General features: G+C 34.5%; 2 protein-coding genes across 4 annotated transcripts in view; one reads left to right on the top strand and one right to left on the bottom strand.

Annotated features, from left to right (window-relative positions):
* Positions 1 to 13,076, bottom strand: part of LOC138705841 (DNA-dependent protein kinase catalytic subunit-like) — a 290,093-nt gene that overhangs the window by 250,579 nt on the left and 26,438 nt on the right. The window contains exon 1 of one of the 2 annotated variants that reach the window (XM_069834522.1): positions 5,075 to 5,090. The exons of the other annotated variant lie outside the window; for it this stretch is intronic. The gene's annotated coding sequence lies outside the window, so the exon portion shown is untranslated. Of the gene's footprint in view, positions 1 to 5,074; positions 5,091 to 13,076 lie in introns of those variants that run through there. 2 annotated transcript variants of the gene reach the window in all.
* Positions 7,722 to 13,076, top strand: part of LOC138705844 (uncharacterized) — a 38,208-nt gene continuing 32,853 nt past the window's right edge. Inside the window, exons 1-2 of one of the 2 annotated variants that reach the window (XM_069834527.1) lie at positions 7,722 to 8,012; positions 12,434 to 12,676. The gene's annotated coding sequence lies outside the window, so the exon portion shown is untranslated. Of the gene's footprint in view, positions 8,013 to 11,519; positions 12,677 to 13,076 lie in introns of those variants that run through there. The other variant, XM_069834528.1, reaches the window with a different exon arrangement.

Here is a 13,076-nt window from a genome sequence, read left to right as displayed (position 1 = left end):
ACGTCAGGAATGGAACCACGGACTGCCTAGTTGGGAAGCACATGTTGTCGTAACTGTGGACCCTACACTTCTTTCTTGTGAAAATGTATTGCTAGCTACTTTCACAACGCGACTTCTTAAAAGTATTATTTTATTCTATTTTTACAGCAAAGTGCTGGCTGGCACTTTCTCTTAATTTGCACTTAGCTTATCAAAACAATTTTGAAATTACTGAAGAGTGTGATTAACTCGCAATTTATTAAAGGAGTATGTTAATTCATTTACAGCTGTTGAAATGACTGCGACTGGATTGGCATAACGTTTTCCCGTTACTAATTAAACTACTTAATAGCGAACTAGTATTTACTATTTAGCTGTAGTTATAGTCATTTTCAGAATACCCTCAGATCGCTTTAATGTGCATTTGCTATTCGATATATTACATTTAGGACACTGCAGTCCTAAGTTTCCAATAATGTTTTAATTACCATCTGTCACAAATGTTTGATGAAATAGTTAATTTCGGCGAACTAATGTACGTAGTAATTTACCAGGGTCTTAGAAATCTTTTCAAACTTATTTTCCTTCTGATTTTGTTGTCAGAAATATGCAATGTGAATTCGTCCCTTTTTTGCAATATGTCATTTTGGTTAATGTTTGAATTTTGGCATTTCTCGTGTGATTTATCTAAGTGTATCCAATCGTTTATATAGTACTGTTTTTTTTAAACAGCGCCCTTTTTTGTAACAGAAAATAAGAAAGTAATATGTAATAGTAAATAAAATATTTGAACAGGTTAATGTGTTCAGTTAATGGGATGGCTGTTATGAAATACAGCTAAAACGGTTTCTGAGGCTAATATAATTGAAGCAACACCATTATGATTCACCGGTGAGTAAAATGTTTTTTTTATCAATAGTAGCAGTAGCAGGGCAGTCTCTTCTCTACCCTCTACCTCTGTTTGTCACGTGTTTGTTGACAGCGTGCGGACTGTTAGAAGTGGAGTGGGTGAAATTCGTTACAGGGCCGGATTTACCAGTCACCAACAATACTGTCAACTTTCTTATCTACAGCTTCCTCACTGACGCTAGTCAGTGGCGGTTCCTCTATGGAACAGACTATTCCCTTTCTCCTTGCCCCCTTAACTGAGATTGTGAGATTATACTTCATTCTAAAGTGTAGGCCTACATGCTGTTTTCGAAAAGCAAAAACAGCTATCATTAGCAGGTTTATTGCAGTGAAGTGAAAATGACTCGAGCACTTCTCGTCTGCTGTGCGTGATGATGTGAGTGGGAATCTCAAGCTATATATATATATATCCATGCTAGTTTATTTTAGTGATAATTCGGAAAACAATTAAGCTCGAAGAGTTTTTCGCGTGACATAATATCACAGTCTAAGATAATATTGTGTGTAAAATTATACAACAGTTTTTTAAAAATCCGTACGTTTTACTCATTCGCGGCCTGAGTTAACCTTCCTATTATGTTCGAAACTTTGTCACACATGTTGTGAATGGGTCAGTTTGACCCAGGCTTTGAAAAATGGATATAATAGTAAAACATCTTCTTTTATTTAAGCCTTGGTTCAAAACAAGCATATAATATCCTATTTTCCAATGTGTGAACACAAAATAATTACCAATTTATTCTATGCAAATGTTGCAATAGGCCTCAAATGTTTGCATGATCTTGGCAGGGGAACGCTTTGCACCTATTGCATTTTTATAGTAATTTGGTCTTTCTTCGGTCTGCATTTCATTTTGTTGCACTTTCTTCTGAACTCGTTCCTGGAACATTTTCCAAACTTAGTTTTATCTTCTGAGGCAGGCTTCTTGTCATCTTTTTTTTTTCTCTCATTGCTTGTGTTAATTGTAGGCCTAGTCCAATTCCTTCAGGAACAATCTTCATCTGTACAATTTACTTAGATTGTACTCGCATGAACATATAATACATAAGCATTTATTCCTGCAATATCAAGTACATTATAAAACACACATTCAGACTATCTTTTGGCACTCCTTTTGCAAGAGTAGATACTGACACATTTATCCGTGGTGTCAATTCCTCCCTTCGTTTTGTTGTAATGTAATATGATTTCAGGCTTTCTGTGTTCTGAAGATAGACTGCAGTAGTGATGCACTGTGGACAGCAAAATCACTGATTTATTCTTCTAAGACACATACGACACCATAGTTACGTCGGACTGAAATCCGAACATGGTTGGACACCCTGCATATCTTATGGTTTATTTTTTCTTAGAGTTCTGACTAACGTTAGATTCTTCTTGAGAAGTTCCTCGGCCAAAATATAATCCGTGGCGCTACAGCCCATGAAAGGCCAAGACCGATCAGCTGACTGCTGGCCTCACGGTCACATGCCGAAGCAGAGGTGAACGATCATCCAACCAGAATGGAGGTATCGTGTGGTTAGAATGATGAGCCTCCCAGCCATTATAGCTGGTTTGCATAACCGGATTTCGCTACCTATCATAGCTCCCCAAGTGCATCACGATGCTGGGTGGGCACCGGTCCCATACATTGGCCGAAATTTCATGAGAAAATTTCTTCGCTCATGAGGACTCGAACCCGCGCGCATTCCGTAATGCGAGTCCTAGGCAGGATGCCTTAGACCACGGCGTGGAATCGGCCAAAATATAGCCGGTAAAAAAATTGTTCGTGGTGATGTTGTGATCAGTCTTTTCAATGCTACCAATATTTCTGCGTTGGTTTGTTTCTCGTAGTCCACTTTCTGGCGTTGCTTTGCACATATCTGCTGCGCAAACATATTATGCTGTTTTTATATCACAATTTTATACCATACTTGGCTCAGGATTTTGTGTGTACTGGCGGTAGGAAAATTTGTCTCGAAATGGCACCAACTGCTCATATACTGTGACATCTTGGTAGGGTAAGAACATTTTTGACATTTAGAAAAAAGATATAATAGTAGCCAATTTATCATGACGTCATCTAACTGGTCGGACTGATTTGTTGTCAAACCTGAGAAACCTGCTAGTAGTATCAAAAAATTGAAGTGATACTGTTGCACAGAAAACAGGTCTACTATACATATTGTCCCATAGTTCTTGAAGTGATTATCAAGCAGATCTGTACACACAGGCTAATATCAGTGTGAGTGAGTGTGAGTGAGTGAGACTGTGTGAGAGTGAATGTGTGTGAGAGTGAGTGTTTGTGTGAGAGAGTGTGAGTGTGTGAGAGAGTGTATCGGAACACAACAACAGTACGTAACTCATCATTAAAATCAAAATCCGTGACTGGGTCTAAATGACCCAAACACAATAGATGTGTCAAAGTGAAAAATATGACGAAGTACTATATTTTTGTGGCTAAAAGTAATAGGAAATATTGCTAATCATGTTTTTTAGGATTACTCCAAGTCTTGTCACATTATCTCTGTTTTTTGTAGGTTTTGTGTTAATTTTAATAAATGCAATGGGTCAATTAGACCCATTCACAATAGGAAGGTTAAATCTGACGAAGTAATGGCAATGGAACGGGTGACTCCTGCCTGTTCCAACTTCACCGATACCGAACGCGAGCGCACTGCCATCGTGATCTAATACAGGCCGTAAGGCAGACCACGTGACTCGCTTAACAGCTGATCGCGAAGGGCGGTCTTTCAACCATATCAATAGTTGCAGTACATGAAAAATAACATATATTTCTCTGAAATGCAGTGTAATCGCATCAGTAAAATTTTAAGCAGTGATTGTGAGACACTTCAGACACAATTCACTTGCAACGTAAGGTGTAATATTATTTTTGGTGTGAAAATTACGTTGTTGCAGGCAAAGTTCGTATGTGTTTACCTGCCTTTATTTCGATTAAATATTGCGCCCTTATGTGGTTAAGTGAATTTTTGGTGTTATAAACAGTAAATGTGTGTAATAATATACACGTGAAAGTGAAACATTGACTGGGATGTAAAGTAAATTATGATTAGGCCTAAGTGCAGCGTTGCTGATGTTACTCTTGTCTAATCCATTATTGTTAGTTTACCGTATTTGTTTTATTAAATTTAAATTATTGCGCCCTTCTTATGTGCGAATAATCTACATTATAAATAATACGACGTTTGATAATATACACAATTTGACCTAAACACGAGATACATATTATAGTATATTATGAAAAATTATACTTCCCTTATAGTTTTCATTACTGTTACAGTATCTAGTATTGTAATTAATTGAAATAAAGCACGCTCGCTTCATTACGAAATTCTTGCACATTCATTTAAGCACGTTTCAACAATTTTCAGTTGCATCGCACGCATATTTTGATGTGTTGACATTATAGGTTATGTTTACTCTATCAGTACTTGCCTTATTTCTATATTCGCAATTATGCATCATAATTAAGCATAACGCTACGTATAACTTGTAAATGCAATTTGTCTACACTTCAATTGTATTTATTCGTTTCATACGGTACTCCAGTCTCATTAGTTTAATATGTTACCAGGGCTAAACTAGCGCTGAGGTAGTTCCCTTCGTATTCATACACCTTGCATATACTAATTAGTTCGGTTAGTTCAGGCTTTTATTATGCCTTGCTTGGAGGATGAAATGCATCTCCACAAAAAATAAATTCAACTGTTTTCAGTTCAGAAGTTACCGGAATTATACCTCAGCACTCGTTTAACCCTAGTTAAGTAATATAACCATATGTACATTTCATAGGAGGGACTGTGGTGAATTTTCTACCTATAAGTAAGGAAGATAACCGTGTTCTGAAGTTTATCCTAAATATATTCTTTATTAAATCTCAAAATAGCTTTCGTTCTCAACTTAAAATGTTGGCGCAAATAGGTTATGTTAACATGGTGAATTCTTTTCACATAAAAATAATACAGTTTTATAATTATTCCTGCCACATTATGCAGCAAATAAATGGAACTAGCCGGAACTTATGCACACATCGCATTGAATAACAATTTAATTGTATTATTTATTTGTTCCCTACTATACTGGGTCGTATTGAATTCTATTTATCTAACCTACCAGATGAAGTAACACACAACCGTACGTACCTACACTTATTTCATAGGAGGAAATGTGGTAAATTTTCTACCTACAAGTAAGGAAGATAGATGTGCTAAATTAAATCACAATATAAATAATTCTTCTTTATTAAATCTCAAAATAGCTTCCATTTCAAACTTAAAATGTTGATGCGAACAGGTTATGTTAACATGTAAAACTCCGTTCACATTAAAATAACACAGTTTTGTAATTATTTCTGCAACATATTATGCAGTAAGAAGTGAACGTATCTTATACACACATTACACTAAATAAAATTGAGCACCGACACGCATTAAAGTAATATATTTCACTCAGCTCCGTATACTAAAATAGAAAAGCCCGCCCCATCGAGTGACGTCATACATCCTGCATTACGGCCTGGTCTAGATCACGATGGCAGTGGCACTGCCATAGTGATCTAGACCAGGCCGTAATGCAGGTTGTGTGACGTCACTCGATGAGTCGGGCTTTTCTATTTGAGTATACGGAGCTGAGTGAAATATATTACTTTATAGCGTGTCGGTGCTCAATTTTATTTAGTGTAATGTGTGTATAAGACCCCTTCACACTTCTTATTGCATAATATGTTTCAGAAATAATTACAAAATTGTGTTATTTTAATGTGAACGGAGTTTTACATGTTAACATAACCTGGTTGCATCAACATTTTAAGTTTGGAATGGAAGCTATTTTGAGATTTAATAAAGAAGAATTATTTATATTGTGATTTTAATTTAGCACATCTACCTTCCTTACTTGTAGGTACAAAATTTACCACAGTCCCTCCTATGAAATTAGTGTATGTACAATTGTGTGTTAATCTGGTAGATTAGATAAATACAATTCATTACAACCCAGTATAATAGGGAACAAATAAATAATACAATTAAATTTTTATTCAATGTAATATGTGCATAAGTTCCATTTATGTGTTGCATAATGTGGCAGGAATAATAAATAAAACTGTGTTATTTTTATGTGAAGAGAATTTACCATGTTAACATAACCTACCTGCGTCAACATTTTAGGCTATAAGTTGAGAATGAAAACTGTTTTGAGATTTAATAAAGAATATATTTTTAGGATGAACTTCAGAACACGGTTACCGTTCTTACTTATAGGTAGAAAATTCACCACAGTCCCTCCTATGAAATGTACATACGTTATATTACTTAGTAGCCCTGAGGTATAGTTCCGGTAATTTCTGAACTGAAAACAGTTGAATTTATTTTTTGTGGAGATGCATTTGATCCTATAAGCAAGGCATATTAAAATCCTGAACGAACCGAACTAATTTGTATATGCAAGATGTATGAATACGAAGGGAACTACCTCAGCGCTAGTTTAGCCCTAGTAACATATTAAACTAATCAGACTTCAGACTGGAGTACCGTCTGAAACGAATAAATACAATTGAAGTGTAGACAAATTGCATTTACAAGTTATACGTAGCGTTATGCTTAATTATAATGCATAATTGCGAATATGAAAATAAGGCAAGTACTGATAGAATAAACATAACCTATAACTTCAACACATTAAAATAGGCCTATGCGTGCGATGCAACTGAAAATTGTTGAAACGTGCATAAATGAATGTGCAAGAATTTCGTAATGAAGCATGAGTGCTTTATTTCAACTAATTACAATTCTAGATACTGTAACAGTAATGAAAACTATAGGGTATAATTTTTCGTAATATACTATATGCATCTCGTTTTTAGTTCAAATTGTGTATATTATCAAACGTCGTATTATTTACTCGTATAATGTAGGTTATTCACAAATAAAAAGGGCGCAATAATTTAAATTTAATAAGACAAATACGGTAAACTAGCAATAATGGATTAGACAAGAGTAACAACGGTAACGCTGCACTTAGGCCTAATCACAACTTACTTCACATGCCAGTCAATGTTTCACTTTCACGTATATATATTATTACACATATTTAGCCTACTGTTTATAAGACCAAAATTTCACTTAACCACATAAGGACGCAATATTTAATCGAAATAAAGGCAGGTATTACACATACGAACTTTGCCTGCAACAACGTAATTTTCACACCAAAAATAATATTATACCTTAAATTGCAAGTAAATTGTGTCTCAAGTGTCTCACAATCACTGTTTAAAATTTTACTGACGCAATTACACTGCATTTCAGAGAAATATATGTTATTCTTCATGCACTGCAACTAATTCATATGGTTGAAAGACCGCCTTTCGCGATCAGCTGTTAAGCGAGTCACGTGGTCTGCCTTACGGCCTGTATTAGATCACGATGGCAGTGGCTGAAGTCGAGAGCATTGTAGTTCGATCTGGTTCGATCAATTTTGCTGAGAAAAGCGCGGTTATTTTGAATGGCAAGCCTACTCCTCTCCTTACATAACATAAAACTAAAACAAAATCTTATACAAGACATTTTCAAAGTAGTTACTATAATTCTGTGAAATGGTTAACTGGGTGCTCGTCAAGCGGCAAATTGTAGGTTTAATTTAGGTTTATGTATTTTTAGTTAACGGTATTATATATTTAGGCGTAATAATAACAATAATATATCATTCATTTGTTTTATATTAACATATCTTTTTCTGATTAAGTTGTAAATGAAGTAAAAATAAAAAGGAATTGGTAATGTTGCTATCTCGTAACACAGATTATTATTATAATAATATTATTATTATTATTATTATTATTATTATTATTATGTGTTGTTTCAGACCTGTTCCCCCATTGAGAAATAGCATCGCACATCGCACTCCACTGACGCTAGTTCCATTCTTCCATTCTCTATGGAATTCGAGTTCATCGCTCAACGCGTAACAATGTCGTCTTCAACAATTCAAATGACATATTGGACCGCCATTATGATTTTTGATTTCAATTAAGCAAGCAAAGATAGCGCTTATGAAGAGTATGTGTATTGAGGAGCTCGGTTCGATTTCCATGGGACAACCAAGATGAACCTCTTCCCACTGAGGTAAGCTTTCTAAATTATATTGAGATTCCTGCTTAAAAACTGCAACAATAAGTAGGGAATAAAAACATTTACGTTTTGTAGCGTCAATGACGATTCTAGGAATGAATGTGTATATTATTGGGGGCTGATAATTAAGCTTCGATTGGACAGGCACATTTAAAAACATTACCGAACACGCAAGAAATATAAAAATTATTTAGGACAATAATATTTTATGATTTTAATACATTACATTGCTTTATGACCATCCTTCCTTATCAATAAATACAAAACAAAATAAATCATGTAATGCAGAGCTTCTGAAAGCGTGGAATTCTGTGAATCATAAATTGTATTTAAACATTATTTTAAATTTGGGGCATACAGTAGGCCTACTGCAAAATGTACACAATGTCACGACAATACGAATCAATAAAGACATGAAACATCATCAATAATAATAATTATTATTATTATATAATTGTAATATTACAAAATAATGCATTAATAATTATATTTCATTATTATTAATGGGTCATTCCATTGTAACGGGTATTACATTCACAAAGCTAAAAACTGAATACTTTCAATGCAGCCTTAATAGAATCAAAATTTATTTATTAAAACTATTTCCCCTACATTTTCTGAACATTCTAATACAATATAATCCGAAGTTTATACATCTTGATTACACAAACAAACAAATACAATCACACAGGCGTATACAAACTCAAATGTAACACCTGCAACAACTTCTACATAGGACAGACAGGCAGATCATTTCAAACACGTTACAAAGAACACATCACAGCCATAACAAAATTACAAAACACCTCCACATATGCAGAACACATCACAAATGCCAACCACACCTACAGAGACATCAACACAGACATGGAAATACTGCACATCCAACCAAAAAGCCAGAAACTCAACACACTAGAACAATATGAAATATACATACACACGAAAACACACCCCAACGATATTCTCAACACACAACTCAATTTCAAAACACATACACTCTTTGACTCTACACTACGAACGCACCCACACAAGAAACAAGAGGCGCCAAGACCAACAACGACCAGTTCTGAAGATGATCGAAAATAGGTCGAAACATATTAACAAGGTACGTTAAAATTTAACACAAGAAAGTTCTTATCATACATATTCCTAAGTTTATTTTAACAAAGTTGAATAACAAGTAAAAAACATGGTGTAATGGGTGTTACAGAATTTAGACATGAACTTTTGCATAGTTATTGAAAGATGTAAAGTTCTGTGAGTTTAATGCACACAAATTAACATCCTTTTATATGGATATATATTAAACGTTAACAAAATCAAATATGTTCTCAGTTTTCCTTTCTGCTTAAAAGATTTAATTTTTTTTCAAGAAAAGCTTCTGTAATGGGTGCTACATGACTTGTAACAGGTGTTACACTGTGCAAATATTTCTACTTTACTCAAATGATTAATGATACTCTTTCTGTTTTCATTAAAACAACACTATTAAAATGTAATATAACGGAATGTCTGTGTAATAGCAATTCCATTTTATGTAAATAATTAAATTATCTTTTTTAAAATTCTCAGAGCACAGTCTATTTATTAAATAGCCTAGAATGGAACAAATAGATTGAGGAACATTCAAATTATGGTTGTTTTACAGATATTTTACTGCATGTAAACATCTTTTTTCATCTACACTGTCACTGAATTCATAATACAGTCTGTTTCCTTGAGACTTGACATCAGGTGTTGGCAGGGCTGGGCAGTATTTGAAATACATGTATTTGAAATACATTTGTATTTTGTAAGGATTTTCGAAAGTATTTTGTATTTTGTATTTAAATACATAAAATTGATGTATTTTGTATTTCAAATACTCAAAATACTTTTTTCTTCTTCTTGTTCTTCAAGTTTTGGATTGGGATTTGAAGAATGAACTTTTGTCTTATTTGCCTACCCGTTTAAGTTGTGCTAGCCATACACTTAGTTTTCTTGCCACAACTGATTTCCTTAATGCCATGAAGAAATCTCCAGCAGCATCAAGGATCCATCACCCAACACTTGCTAAATGTTTAGCATTATGGAATGCGTCTAGGAGACTCAAATACTCAGAAATTATATCCGATGTCTTGAAATATTCATTAAAATTTCCTTACCCAACTCGATGGAATTCTCTTTATTACTCAATCTCTCAAATATTGCAATTCAAACATGATATAAAGAGTATATGTGAAAAACTGGGATTGCCATCCTTCAAAGATGTTGAGTTTCAGTACCTTGAAGAATACTGTGCAGTTCTGAAACTCATTGCCATAGCCCTTAATTTAATGCAAAATGAGAAGACGTGCTATTACGGCCAACTTTTGTCCACATTAATTTCCTTAAAAACAGATATTCTGTTACCTAGTAATCTACGCCATCTATTCCAAGTAACTCCAATCCTAAAAGTTCACTTTCATCAAGATTTAAAGCGATATTTGATCTGATCCCAGAAGCAAATTGAGCTATTTTGGCAGCTTGTCTCCACCCATCATTTAAGATGGATGGCTACCCGAGACTGCCTCACCAAATGATAAGAAGACGATACAGAATATATGTGTGAAATCAACTGAGCAGTTATCTGCTACACCTTTGGTCAGCTCAGACGATGAAGACGATGAAAACAATTTTTATGTTTTCAACTTAAGTAAAACAGACTTTGAAAAGCAAAAAGAAAAGAACTTGTCTGCTGTGGAGTATGAGCTCATACAATTCTTCAATGGCAAAGGGATAAGCCTATGCACTCTAGATTACCCAACAGTGAAACAAGCTTTCATAAATATAAGTTTGTGTTCCTCTGCGCCTATAGAAAGACTGTACTGTTTTGCAGGATTTATTCATTCACCAGCAAAGGGATCTTATCTGATGAACTTCTTGAGAAACTGGTTTTTTGAAAGGGAGCAGTAATTATTCATATGTAGCATAATTTCATTGCTGACTGGGAAAAGGAAGAATGGTCAGTTACAATGTTTATGTAAAACTTCGAGGTAAAAATACTTTTAATGTTAATATAATATTTGAGATTTTATTATTTCTTTAGGCCTATATATTGTATAGAGTATTTGAAATACAAATGTATTTTGAGTATTTGAAATACAAATGTATTTTGGTTAATTTTTAAAAGTATTTTGTAATTCTTTTCAAATACAATTATTTGAAGTATTTTGTATTTGTATTTTGCCCAGCCCTGGGTGTTGGTAACTTCCTGACCAGTTGACTAAATTTTACGAATTAAATATCATTTTCATTAGCTTTGAAGATTTTTTGCTGTGCCCAGAAACTTTCAGGAACATAATTTTAACGTCTTCTTCATTGTCAGCTTGGCTCTGGCATATTCCAATTTATTGGAAATTTTTTTCATCCTTTGATGACCCGGGTTTCTTGTTTTCACTTAAAAACTCTACCAAAACAAACATGCCAGACTTAACTTCAGATCTATCAATGCTATACACTGACATGGGAATCACTTGTGTTTCACTTGTCAGTAGGCCTATCTCATGTTCAGAACCCCAAAATCTGTAGAATCATCATCTTATGGTGCTAAAGAAAGTCCAGACTGCATACTTGTTCTGTGATAAAACACTACTTATTATGGCATAGGATTTCACTGTATCATTAGAACCCAAATGCAACATGTTTTTTTTTTTTTTTTTTTCATGTGATTGTTTACAGGAGCCATTTCTTGAAATAAGCACATTCAGGTGCATTAGATCGTGGTAGAGCAAACAAATATTTTATACAGAATGGATTCTTTGCAGCTTTAACTACTTAAGAGAGAGTTAAAAGCTGTTTTTTATTGTAATAGGTTACAGCAGGCAAGTACAACATTTTGTAACTGGTATTACATAAATACTGTAACACCCATTACTTAAAGAGTTGTAACACCCGTTACACTGTTTCTGGATAAAATAAAGGAAATATTAATTAAAAAATGTTATGGTCTCAACAAGCAACCTTATAATCTCACTTTCACTACAGGATATTGTGAACAAATATTTCATAAGATCATAATTAAAACTTATTGCATATTTTGAATAATGGGTGTTACATGCTATAGCAATTTTTAATATGCTATAATTAATTACTGAATTTGATCTTACCTTGAATTGTAATATATGCTTGAACTTGGAAAGCTTCATACATTTCAACAACAAGTGTTTTATGACAACAGCAGGATCTTAAACTTAACCCAGATGTTCTTGAACTACGAGACGCATCCAGAAAGTAAGTTTCCCTATTTTTTAAAAAAAAAAAAGAACACACACTTTCAGGAAAACATTTATTGTCAACAGGTACTGCAATGTTTCAGCTATTTTTCAACATAGCCACCATCAGAATTGAGACACTTGTCGTATCGTGGGATCAACTTTTGTATCCCTCTGTCGTAGAACTCTGCCGCCTGTGAATGGAACCAGCGTGTGACAGACGTCTTCAGCTCTTTGTCGTTGCCAAAACGCTCACCGGAGGACAGGAATTTCTTGAGGTGCAAGAAAACGTGAAAATCGCTGGGAGCAAGATCAGGACTGTAGGGTGGATGATCAAACAACTTCCAGCCAAATTCCGTCAAAACAGCTGCTGTGCGCCAAGCCGTATGTGGACGAGCATTGTCATGGAGGAGCACAACACCTGCAGTAAGCATTCCACGCCTCTTGTTTTGAATGGCACGTCGCAATTTTCGCAGTGTTTCACAGTAACGGTCAGCGTTCACTGTTTCACCTCCTACTTAATTACAAATGGCTTTTAGAGACCCCGAAGGTTCATTGCCACCTTCATATAAGCCCAACATTGGTTCCTATCCTGAACAAGATTAATCCAGTCCCTAGCATCATATAGAATACACACTTAATCTCTGTTCCTTTCTCAAAATGAGAGTCAAATTTTCACAGCCATTTTGAACAACCAGCAATACAGCTGTTTTATAAATTATAACTTTCAGTTTCTTTAAAAGCAGACTTAGTGACGAACAATAGCAGGCATTTCCCTTATTTATTCTGCGTTTAATTTTTTTCTCGAGTGTCATTTATATTTGTT

This window comes from Periplaneta americana, chromosome 9 (genome assembly GCF_040183065.1).
Source record: "Periplaneta americana isolate PAMFEO1 chromosome 9, P.americana_PAMFEO1_priV1, whole genome shotgun sequence".
NCBI lineage: Eukaryota > Metazoa > Arthropoda > Insecta > Blattodea > Blattidae > Periplaneta > Periplaneta americana.
This window is presented reverse-complemented; position numbering and strand designations above follow the sequence as displayed.